General features: G+C 33.6%; 1 protein-coding gene across 3 annotated transcripts in view; it reads left to right on the plus strand.

The window, feature by feature from the left end:
• Window positions 1–12,906, plus strand: part of LOC128233441 (homeobox protein php-3-like) — a 74,952-nt gene that overhangs the window by 22,791 nt on the left and 39,255 nt on the right. The window contains exon 1 of one of the 3 annotated variants that reach the window (XM_052947121.1): window positions 996–1,318. The exons of 1 other annotated variant lie outside the window; for it this stretch is intronic. The gene's annotated coding sequence lies outside the window, so the exon portion shown is untranslated. Of the gene's footprint in view, window positions 1–995; window positions 1,319–1,995; window positions 2,187–12,906 lie in introns of those variants that run through there. One more of the 3 variants, XM_052947122.1, reaches the window with a different exon arrangement.

The following is a 12,906-nucleotide window of genomic DNA, read 5'->3' on the forward strand; positions in this document are numbered from 1 at the left end:
TAACACGTCTTAAAATACTTCAAAGGCTAGATTTTCATCTTGGCAATACGTTTGTTCCAAACACAATACATATCGGAAAGACCATATATCAAAATCAAACACAACATGCTCCTAATGAGATTAAATGGGCTTCATAAACAGTTTTTGTTTACTCTGGTAAGCCAATGCATTCTAACGAGCGCTTTGTACATGTATTTTAATGATGTATAGCGGAAATGAAATCCATGTTATCTTAAAGCAAGGCATGCCGATCTTGTATGTTTTTAACATACACTTTTATTTTGTGATGTTGGCCAACGTTGATTTAAGCATGTTGAAAAAAATACTCATTATGCACATATGAACATATATATATGTTAATTAGCCAATCACAAACAAAGCCAAATTTACGTGATTGGTCAGTTTAATTTTGATTGAAGTATATTATTGTAAATCAAAACAAAACTAAGGTACGAGTTTTAAGCCATTCTAGGTCATATTAGCCAGACACAATAGAACGTAGGTATCATATTGTATTATAAAATTACATGGCATTTGTAGTACCATTAATAAACTCATTATGAAATATAATGACAAACATAAATCGTCCAGAAGATGCAAGTATGTCTGTTTTGCAGAATGTGTGTAGGTGGGGAGGGGACTTGAACTTCTTATAAATGATTATCCAGCCAGGTCAAAACAGTACAATTTCATTCCCATGTAATGTTGAGTACCACAGCCAGATGCCACGGCGTAATTTTAGAAGGAAAAAAAACTAAAGTTTAAACCTCAAGGCCAACGATTATGAATATTTCGTGTACTACTACTTTGCATTGCATATTCGAATATAAATACAAACCGAACTGTTTACCGTGTATTGCTTTAATATTTCGAGACGAAATTTAATTAACTTCATGTTTTGTTGCGTTTTCATGTGTGCATTAATATGCTAGTGATATGATCCTAGTTTCAGGGACTACATCTCAGCGCGGATGTATATTTACGAGTTTTCACATGGTCTACTTTGAATGATGTAGTGTACCGTAGAGTATACGGAACGAAAATTATCAACTTTACGTGTATTGAATTTCAATCTTGTGAATGACAAAACAGTTTATGGAAAGGTATTTAGTCGACATCAAACAGTTCGTAGACTTTGGAACGCATGATTGTGGGTTGGTTATACCGTCAGCTGAAGGGTGCAGATTATTCGCTTCTGTTCGCCAATATTAGAAACCAGACGTTGTTCTTGGAGCATCACACGAAATCGTCTTCCTGCACAAGTGTTTGCCTTCGGACATGCGTACGGACGGACATTAAGACCTAAGCTTGAGTTCAGGTATTGTTGTATTCTTTCTTGTTAAATATTCCTCTTCGTGATGTTAAATCGGTGTAAATATGATGTTTAAGTCGTTCATACAAAACAAATGCAGTGTTAATACTATTAAACATCGAAGGAGGGCGGGCACTGTGTATTTAATGACCGATTATAAAAGCTGGAAGCCTTTTCAAGCAATAATATCATTTGATGGGCAAAATTATTGTTTTGCGGGCCATGATTTCTGTAGATCAGATTTAAACCGATTTCTACCAAGCCTTAAAATTTTTATTATGTGTATAAAAGTGTACAGTCTCTAGTATAAAAGCGTCCTATTAGTCCGATCGTTCCTTGAATTTTATTTTATTGTCATATAGTTTTAGGTTTAGTAGGAATTGTACACACAAACGTCATTTTTGCAATGCTAGGTGCTATTTTGGAAGATATCGTTTACGCGTATTAAGATAAATATGACATAAGAACCAGAATTGAGTGAACATTAAATCGTAAAGAGTATATGAAATGTGTTCTTTTAATGGGGTAATGAAACGACATTTTAATGCTTAATTTCAAGCTATAAAGTCAGTTTAAATGCCGTAAAATGGATATTATTTAAACCGTAAAAAAACAAAACACATTGTGGATTTTCGCCGAGGCCATTTTGAATTTATTTTGAGATCCCGCAGTACTTTTAGCAAGAAAACATAGATAAGTTAACCGACATCTAAAGTGCATCTTCGAAGTGATAAGTGAACCAGCGCTAATGTTTGTATTTACATTCTGTTTATTTATAAGACTGGATTCAAACTATTTATAACACCTTGTTCAATGAGATGCAAGTTACGGAAGTGATTTTGTTTTTTAACACAATGGATAGCTGCGCTTTTAGGTAAAACACTTCTTTACAGTTTTGTATTTGCATATTTCACTTATTTATGTCTTTGAAAGTTAAAAATATTGTATATGAAACTAAATCATGCATGTACACATAATCTTTATTCCTGTTATTTCATTTTACATGTATATCACCCTTTTTATTTAATATTTATACATCAAACAAGGGCTGTTTGATATATCTGACATGTTACACAACATTCTAAATATTGCCTTAAAATTACATGTATATATTTTCATGTATATATCGAAATGATTCATTGCGTCGATATCTTATAACAATACAAAGAATGCCGTAATTATTACGGTTATATAACTTATGTAGTGAAGATGAAAATGTTTATTACTGTAAAGAATGTACATTTATATAATTAAATACCATATTTTTGAATGCACTCTTACATCAAAACTATTGAAGTTCTAACCATTTCTAGTCTACCAAATGTTTTAAAAGTCATGTTGACATTAAGTCAAACAATCAGAGACTGGGTGGTGTAATGTTTAGTTACAATATTCCATCGATTTTACCATAAATTCAACAACTTGGTTTCGATATGAAGCGTAAAAGAACATTAAAGTCATTAACTTAAATTTGTAATGACGGTCGGGTATGGTTTAGTGGGCAAAATCTTTAAATGCACAGAATAATATCTTGTCATCCGACGTGCACAAATCAATACAATTAAAACAGCAGGTGTTAAACAAATGGTTATATTTTATTTAAAGATTTTAATAAATTATTTATATTTATTTTTATTTATAATGTAACATTGACTAATCTTTTGTTTTGGACAGAACTTTTGAACTTTGACAATGTTTTGTTTTTATACCCATATTATCTTAAATTAATAATTATACAATAATTGTGTTTTACACCACATGTCAATTATTCTAATAATATACAGAAGAGAGACCTAGAAAAATAATAAATGCTTACTCCTAAATTCTGTAAATGTGTATTTTAATTGCTAGTAGGACTTATTATTGCTACCTCTTATTTATAAATATTGAGTAACATGATTACTATGGGGTGGTCTGCCTGCTTGCTAGTGTATGTGTTTTGAACTTATTATATTATCAAAATAAATACTGGTTAAACCAAAATAGTGAGAAAAAATAAAAATACAACCCAAAATAATTATTGTTCTGCATTTTATTCACAATCTCCTACAGTTTTTACCCCAAAAAATGCAACAAAAGATTTATACATAGCACAAGGCTATAAACTTGATATAATCAAGAATAAAACATGCTGAAGTGTTGGAGGTATTTGAAATAGGTTCAGATATATTTAGACTGTTAAACTTTCATGCTGGATTTGATTGTCAATTTATTAAAAAAAATAAAGTTGATTTGTTTTCTGTGTGTTCATTCTTTAATAGCTTACATATAAACTTACATATGCAAGTGATTATAATAAAATATTATAAAAAAAAATGCATTACTCATATGATGCGATATTTTCTGTCATAATATATAATAATAATAATAATTTTCACACTCTTTTGAAATGACATTGATTATATAACATAGTTTCAAGTTTCAAACTATATTCATATAACATGAAAACACGAGGTTAACGTATAGTTACTTTTATTGTTATGCAGTTTTACATAAAATGAAAATGAAAGCCACATTTTCTTTGTTCTGCTTAATTAAGTGAAAAAACTTTACAACATTTTATAGCTCTTCCATATTGTATAAATTTAAAATGTTTCCTTGCATCAAAACATCGGCTAAATTATATTACTATTATTTTAACCTTAATCATTCATTATGTGTATTTTAGTGAAATTATAAATCATAGTTTTTTACACAACCTACGCTTAAAGCAAAATGCAATGTTAAAATCCCAAACAGAAGAAAATCAGTGAATATTTCAGCTTGTGTAAAAGTGTCATCTAAGCGATTGACACTAATGGTCGCTAAATTGTTATTTACAATCGTATAAAGACAGCCAAAATTATCAATATATATTTGTTTAATCAATTCGATACGCAACTGTTATTTATTTCTTAAACCTAGGATTGGGTGACAGGACTCTGTCTTAAAACCATGGCATGTTTAAGTACCACAAAAATGCCTAATTTCAATCCAGAATTTATTAAACAAGGCCACAAAAAGATTTATCTTTTTTTCTGTCATTTGTATGTAGCTGTTCTTTTAAAGCTGACGTATTTAAACTTTTTCTAACACTTTTATATATTTTAAATCCATTTTAAGTTACACGAATGTTGCTTAAATCATATAAAACAACAACAAAAAGGAAGGCATGTACTTGAATGCTTAATTTACATACATGATTTAGTTGTTTATTTTGTTAATATTAAAATAAAATACAAACAAATGTAGTTTAAACAATTCTACCCGGAAACAAATAAAATTTTAAACAATCTTGGGCAATCTTACCCTATGCCAGTAACTAATCCACATGTAGTTGGAGTTATATAAATCAAAATATCTTCAGAATGAAATAAATAATATATATACATGCATACATGTGTTGGTATATGGACAACAAATTTAATGTGTGGTTATTATAAAATAATAATAGTGAAATTAAAAAAAATAAAATGAATGTTCTTTGAAACCTTTTTTCTCTCCTCACCCCCCCCCCCCCCCCCCACCCGGACCTCCGAAACAAAAACGTCAACAAACAAACAAAATCAGACAATTGATGTTTATAAATTAGGCTTATACATGTAGTTTTTTGGGATGTTTGCAATAATGCAATGCGTAAATGTTTAGTCGTTTGTTATTGTTGTTTTATTTGCAAAATCTACTATTGCTTCTGTGAAGTAAGTATGTATAATACTGATTAAATTGTTTTAGAATTATTCAGATTTTTTTAAAGAAAGTATGTTGTTGGTGTCTCCGTTTGTCTGTCTGTCTGTGTCCGTCTGTTTGTCTGGCTATGTCTGTCTGTCAAAATACAATTTTCTCTAGGATGGAAGGGAAGTTAACCATTATGTTGCAACATCCTTTCAGAAGAAAATTATTTCATGATGAAAAGAATGTACACTTTAACCAGATCTTATTCAGGAAGATTTCGCTGCTATGTGTTATGTGTTACAGTTATGTGTTGAAATAAAAAAGTTATACAATTTGAATAATTTGAAACTTGCAGAATTTGCAAGTACTAAAACACATAAAAAATAGCAACAATAAGAAAATGACAGCGAAGCATTTTTTTGAGAACACATAAAACCAAATATGTTTTTAATTCGGCATAACTTGTGATTATTATACTGGTTAGACTAATTAGCATCCAACATGCTGTTCAAACATCTTTGCACAAAATATTGCATGACAAAATTTCAAAGTACGACAATAAAAACTCCTGCAAATTTTCCAGCCTAAATAAATTTCTCTGAATTCGCATAGCTTATGAAACAATGCAGTTTAGTCATGATTTTCCCGTGGAATGAGACGATGGCACGAAATGTTTTAATTATTTCCAACTGCACGCTTCCTAAAACACCTAAGACTATGCACAGTACGCTAAACACACACGTAATTTAGACTGGCAGCGTGAAAATGGTAAGAGTACTCCAGCAAAATATTCACATAAGAAAGTATCATCTTAACGCACATGCTGTTGACAGGTCACGTGATCATGACGTCATATATAAACATGGAGTCATGTCGGTCGGACAACATGCTCAAAATAGGGTTTCGATTGAAGTTCAGCATCATATTTCTAAAGTGCAGGTGCATGCAAACGTACTTCAGGAATTATTTATTATTTCCTTTACCCGTTCAGGTTTTATTGCCATATTGCAAATTTGCCTTGAGCTATGTACAAATATACAGTGCAATAGCACGGCCAAGACGTACAGGTAACATGACAAACAATGAACATATCATCAAACAATCTGGGTCGATTGTTCAGAACTTTGTTAAAGTTAATAGCGTTGTTAACGTCATTAATTTTAACTTTTAAATCTTTACTGCTCTGGAAGTTCCATGACCACACTTGTAATCTGCTGTAAACTAACACGGTTTGAGACAAATGTTGTAGCTGTAATTGCTTTATTTAAGGATAAGAGCACATTATCAAATATTTCACCTTTGAAAATTGTTAACTTTAACAAAGTTCTGAAAAATTGGCCTTATGCCTGTTACTGACATCATCATATCTAGCAGTCTCTATATACAGACAAAGTGATGAGATTCTAAATCTTGAAAATTGTATCCTGTATTACCAACATAAAAACAAGGGATCAAATAAATTGCAATCTTGAAGTTACCAAACAAAATGAACGACGATGATATATATTTCATAAAAGTTGAAGCGTGTAATACAATGACAATGCATTCTAACGAATTAGTTCTAGTATCAAAACAGCGCTTGGATGTAAAAACGCCAATAAAGCTGTACACAAATAATTATATAGCACATAACATTCTTAACAATATCCCGACGGTCTACCATAATTGCATATTTAATCAGAAAAAAATGAAATAAAGACTACATTATATAAACATATAATGAAATTCACAAGTCTACACACAATCACATAAAATAATTATATTTACATATAATCAAGTTTACAAAATGCATGTGCATTGGCAGATACCAATTTCTCGATGAAAATCAAGTTTTCCGACACCAGTCTAAATACACTTAGACGGTCCCCTGATGGTGTATTACCAATAGACCTATTTACAGTATAGCTATCTAGATGAAAATGATAATATCCACACCACACACATAAGCCATATACACTATCTAAAGCTTTGCAAAAATCTAATAAATCATATAGAAAAACCCGGGGAAGCAATAAAAATGAATACCACACAAAAACGCTCACAGGCGGGTTTAAGGTTTTGTAAAATGTTCTCTAAAATATTTTCCCTTAAACTAATACATTGCAGCTACATTTGAAACGGTCTGTTGACATGTTTATGTTGACAGTATTTTAAAAGGTGAATGTAGTTTTGCTTATAACGGGTAAACCTATCTGCTTACATTATGAATTCCAAACATATTTATTACTCGTTTTACATTTTCCTCGTGTTCATGGAGACATTTTGTTCTGTATCTCAAATTTTAGCAATCGAAAACATCCAATGTTTTGCATATCATTGAAGCCTCATGTTTCAAGCTTTCATACTTTTTTGCAAAACATGTTGCTTATCAATTTAATCTGTGTTATGTTAAAAGGCTACCGAATACACATATTGTCCACCCTTAAAGTTTATATAGAATGAAGATGTTTCTTTAATGGCCGACATACGCAAATATTAGTGTGAATAGAGGTGAGCTTTTGCTTAGAATATTTTAAAAATATCGACTGAAACAAGTAATTATGAATGAATATATTTAAATTATTATGTTAGCATAACAAATAAGCTGAATATTTCCATGCATTTTGGGAAAAATAATAAACGTCTGTGGTTAACTTCTAACAAGAAATAGAATCTGAATGTCGTGAATAATGTCAGTTAAGGTTAAACGAATTGTGTGGAAATAATGTAATTGAAAATTATACAATAAAACTCTCTTGGCTGTATGTAATGAATGACACGAGGCGAAAATCACCTGGACGAATATCAGAACAGTGGTTGCATTGTGGCCAATGGTTGGGCCATACACCAACTTTTATTTCTCTACATTGAGTTTTAATACAGTAATTACGGCTTATTGCGACTCTTTAACCTTTATAGATACTGTCCGAGTACTACAACACTCGTTCAATAATTCTACGCTTGGTCTAAATGTTTTCCACCTATTTTAACAACAAGGATATCATTATCGTGAGCTTTAACGTATTTGTTTCTTTAACAAAACCGGTTATGAACTGGGCGATTAGCGTTTGACAATGCAACTGAAAGTTTTCTTTCCTTTGCAATTGTCTGTTCTATGATTTTTCATAGCACGGTGAGTGATTTTTGAAAGCACTAAACGTCGAAACATGTGTCGATCACTAAACGATAGGAATGAAAATTAAAGAGAAGTTAAATGCTGGGTAAAAGCCCAGGTGGTAAAATGGGCTTCCCTAAGCCCAAACAGGAGAGCTCAATATCGTGACGTGGGTCTATTGGGCTACATGGAATGTCGTCGGTGCTTTTGATGTGGTGGATTGGCCACACTAGAGCCCGATGTTTGACATTGATGAAAAATGTATATTGTTTTTTTCTTCGATTTGTAAGTGAAATTTAAGTAAACAAAAACGGTACGGGCTGTGATTATGTTAAATATTCAAGGCATAAACAATATCGAATTGAAGTATATGTAAATGCATTTTTTTTTCGGCCGACTGCAAAGTTTATATTAGACAGCCGTGTAGGAAATCACATAATTGTGGTACTGACTGGCTGTGACGCCGAATTAAAACCGATACCGGACTCCAAATTAAAAACAAATGCATTGTTTTTAATATTTTCACACTGTGTGTCCTGTATTACCATTGTTTAAACCATATGTTACGCATCGGCACATCACATATCACATCGTTACTCATTTAAGCTTGTTTTTGAATATTTTTTTCTTTCGCCAATTGTTTTGTCTGCTCGTTTTTCCGTTGCATTCGTCATTGTTGTTGTCTGTCCGTTGTATGCTATATTGTTTTAGTCTGTTCCCTTGGTGTGAACACATGGCTTGTAGTTTACGTGTCCGACCAGGTTACACTAATTGGCATACGACAAAGTACGTTCATGCAAACCTTTGTTGTCTTGAATGGTTTGTGTTTGTTTTGTTTTTTAATAATTGGCAGGTTGGCTTCTTGTCCCCAAAATGGCTTGAATACGTGTGTGTTTTGCCTTGTACATGTCTTGTATGTCCTGTTTTGTACATGTCTTGTGTGTTCTACCATGAAGTCTTGTGTGTCTTTGCTTTGATGAATTGTGTGTTTTGCCTTGCACATGTCTTGTGTGTTCAACCCTGTATGTGTCGATTAGGCTTTTAATAGAATGAGTGTATACTTGGCTTGACCCTGTGGTTCCCATTGTTATATTGATTGTTCCAGCCAGTACATGTCATTTAGGCCCGCACCTTGGACCTCTAAAATGGGCTTAGGCCTAAAAAAAATGTTTGGTTAGGGTTACATCCTTTTCAAAAATAGGTAGGGTAGGTAGGCTTTTTTTTATTATTTTTTTTTATTAGGCTTTATATAAGAATATCATTTTCATCATTGGAGAATGGTGTTAAAGCTATCTTCTGTAAAAGCATTTAAGGTTTAAACTTCATATTGAAAAGCACTTAGAAAAAAAACGAAAATATCTTTATTTTTTTTGTTTTTCATTTTTTTTTTCAAACTGACTATAAAAACGGTAGGGTCGGCACCTATTCCGTAGGTAGGGTCGGGTAACCCGAACAAAATGTATTTTTTAGGCCTTATGATAAGTTGTATGTTTCTGGGCTTGTCCCTGTAGTTGTCAGTGATCTATTGCTTTTGATATCCTGTATATGACCTGTCTGCTATTCCCTGTATATCAATTGTTTGAACTGTTCTGTGTATGACTTGTTTGTTCTTCACTGCATATGTCTTGTTTGTTCTCTCCTGCATATGATTTGTTTGTTCTGCTCTGAATATGCATGTTCACGCCCCCCCCCCCCCCACCCCCTTGTATGTCTTGCTTGTTCTGCCATTTGTATGTATTGCTTGTATTTCCCTGTATTTAACTTGATTGTTTTTCCCTGCATATGTATTGTTTGTCCTCTCCTGTATATGTTATGTTTGTTCTCTCCTGCATATGACCTGTTTGTTCTACCCTGTGTATGTCTTGCTCGATTTTCCCTGTGTATGATATGTACTACCCGGAATATAACTTGTTTGTTCTTTCCTGTGTAGATTCGTTTGTTATGTTCTGTTTATGATTTTTTTTTTCTGTCCTGAGTTTGTCTTGTTTGCCCTGCCCTGTATGTGTCATGTTCGTTCTGCCTTGTGTATTGCGTGAGTGTTCTGTTCTATGTTTGTTTTGTTCGTCCTGTCCTATATATTACTTGCTTGTTCTGCCCTGGTTTGTTTGTTTTACCCTGTATATGACTGTTTTCTTCTGTCATGCGTATGACTTGTTTGATTTGCCCTGTGTAAGTATTTTTATTCTGTCCTGTACATGACTTGTCAGTTGCCCTGCATATAACCTGTGTGTTCTTTCCTATATATGTCATGTTCGTTCTGTATATGTCTTGTTTGTTCTACCTCTACCCTGTCTATGGCTTGTCTGTTCTGTCCTGTCTATGGCGTGTCTGTTCTACCCTGTCTAGGACTTGTCTGTTCTGTCCTGTGTATGGCTTGTCTGTTCTGTCCTGTGTATGGCTTGTCTGTTCTGTCCTGTGTATGGCTTGTCTGTTCTGTCCTGTGTATGGCTTGTCTGTTCTGTCCTGTGTATGGCTTGTCTGTTCTGTCCTGTGTATGGCTTGTCTGTTCTGTCCTGTGTATGACTTGTCTGTTCTGTCCTATGTTTATGACTTGTCTGTTCTGTCCTGTGTTTATAACTTGTCTGTTCTGTCCTGTTTTTGACTTTTCTTTTCTGCCCTGTTTTCACTTGTTTGTTCTGTCCTGTGTATGACTTGTTAGTTCTGTCCTGTGTATGACTTGTCTGTTCTGTCCTGTGTTTATGACTTGTCTGTTCTATCCTGTTTTTGACTTTTCTTTTCTGCCCTGTTTTTCACTTGTTTGTTCTGTCCTGTGTATGACTTGTTAGTTCTGTCCTGTGTATGACTTGTTAGTTATGTCCTGTGTATGTCTTGTTAGTTCTGTCCTGTGTATGACTTGTTAGTTCCATCCTGTGTATGTCTTGTTAGTTCTGTCCTGTGTATGACTTGTTAGCTCTGTCCTGTGTATGTCTTGTTAGTTCTGTCCTGTGTATGACTTGTTTGTTCTGTCCTGTGTATGACTTGTTTGTTCTGTCCTGTGTATGACTTGTTAGTTCTGTCCTGTGTATGACTTGTTAGTTCTGTCCTGTGTATGTGTATGACTTGTTAGTTATGTCCTGTGTATGTCTTGTTGGTTCTGTCCTGTGTATGTCTTGTTAGTTCTGTCCTGTGTATGACTTGTTAGTTCTGTCCTGTGTATGTGTATGACTTGTTAGGTCTGTCCTGTGTATGACTTGTTAGCTCTGTCCTGTGTATGTCTTGTTAGTTCTGTCCTGTGTATGTCTTGTTAGCTCTGTCCTGTGTAAGACTTGTTAGTTCTGTCCTGTCTATGGCTTGTTAGTTCTGTCCTGTGTATGACTTGTTAGTTCTGTCCTGTGTATGACTTGTTAGTTCTGTCCTGTGCATGACTTGTTAGTTCTATCCTGTGTATGTCTTGTTAGTTCTGTCCTGTGTATGACTTGTTAGTTCTGTCCTGTGTATGACTTGTTAGTCCTGTCCTGTGTATGACTTGTTAGTTCTGTCCTGTGTATGACTTGTTAGCTCTGTCCTGTGTATGACTTGTTAGGTCTGTCCTGCCTATGACTTGTTAGCTCTGTCCTGTATATGTCTTGTTAGTCCTGTCCTGTGTATGTCTTGTTAGCTCTGTCCTGTTAATGACTTGTTAGTTCTGTCCTGCCTATGACTTGTTAGTTTTGTCCTGTGTATGACTTGTTAGCTCTGTCCTGTGTATGTCTTGTTAGTTCTGTCCTGTGTATGACTTGTTAGTTCTGTCCTGTGTAAGTCTTGTTAGTTCTGTCCTGTGTAAGTCTTGTTAGTTCGGTCCTGTGTATGTCTTGTTTGTTCTGCCCTGCATATGACTTCTTTGTTCTGCCCTGTGTATGAATTGTCTGTTCTGCCCTGTATATGTCTTGTTTGTTCTGTCCTGCATATGACGTGTTTGCTCTGTCCTGTATATGACTTCTTTGTTCTGCCCTGCATATGACTTGTTCGTTCTACCCATATATGTCTTGTTCATTCTACCCTACATATATCTTGTGCGTTCTGCCCTGTATATGCAATTTGTTTCATGCCCTGTATATGACTTGTTTGTTGTGTCTTGTATGGCTTGTAAAGCTGCTCTCTTAAAGGTTATTTTTGTTTATCATCAGCCAATTGCTTAATACTGGTTAATTATTGTTGTTAAAAGTTAGCCAAAATGTTGATCGAGTTGTCAAAATTTATCCAAGATTTAATAATAAGTTTGGAAAATAACCAAAATATAACCAGAGGACAACTTATCAATTGACTGCAGAAGTCGGTGACACCAGGCAAACAAGCATTCAGGCAACTGTATCTCATCATCGTTTCTTGATATACATCCGTATTGAGGTTGTATAAAGTACTTAAAAACTACCAGCGAGTCATTGACAAACGTGGATTTTGAATGAAAAACCAAAAACATTATAAAACAGAATAACGAGATATTGTATGCACAAGATGGTTTCCGTCGCTTAAAACACGCATAGAAATTGTGAAATTATACAAGCATGGTGGCGGATCCGTGTTAGCTTCAAGCAAATACTCGCATTGAAATCAGTTGACGGTTATTGATGTGTTGTTTATGAACAATGGCTATGTCACTTTAATGTAAAAGAGCTATAAAAATGTAGATAGTCTGATTTTATCGCGATTTTCACAAGATAAACCACATCGGAGTTGCTAATATTTTGGTTATTTGAATATCTGTTACATTGACTGCTTTCAATTATGATTTCCATTTGTAACCATTTGAGTATTTTTGGATACGGGTGATACGTTTATCAAACTGTTACCAGGTGATTGAGGCTTTTATTATGTTTCACAACATTGAACATGTTAATATTGTGCTTCCGATTGCAAATTTTAACAATTA

Source organism: Mya arenaria, chromosome 5 (assembly GCF_026914265.1).
Source record: "Mya arenaria isolate MELC-2E11 chromosome 5, ASM2691426v1".
Lineage (NCBI taxonomy): Eukaryota > Metazoa > Mollusca > Bivalvia > Myida > Myidae > Mya > Mya arenaria.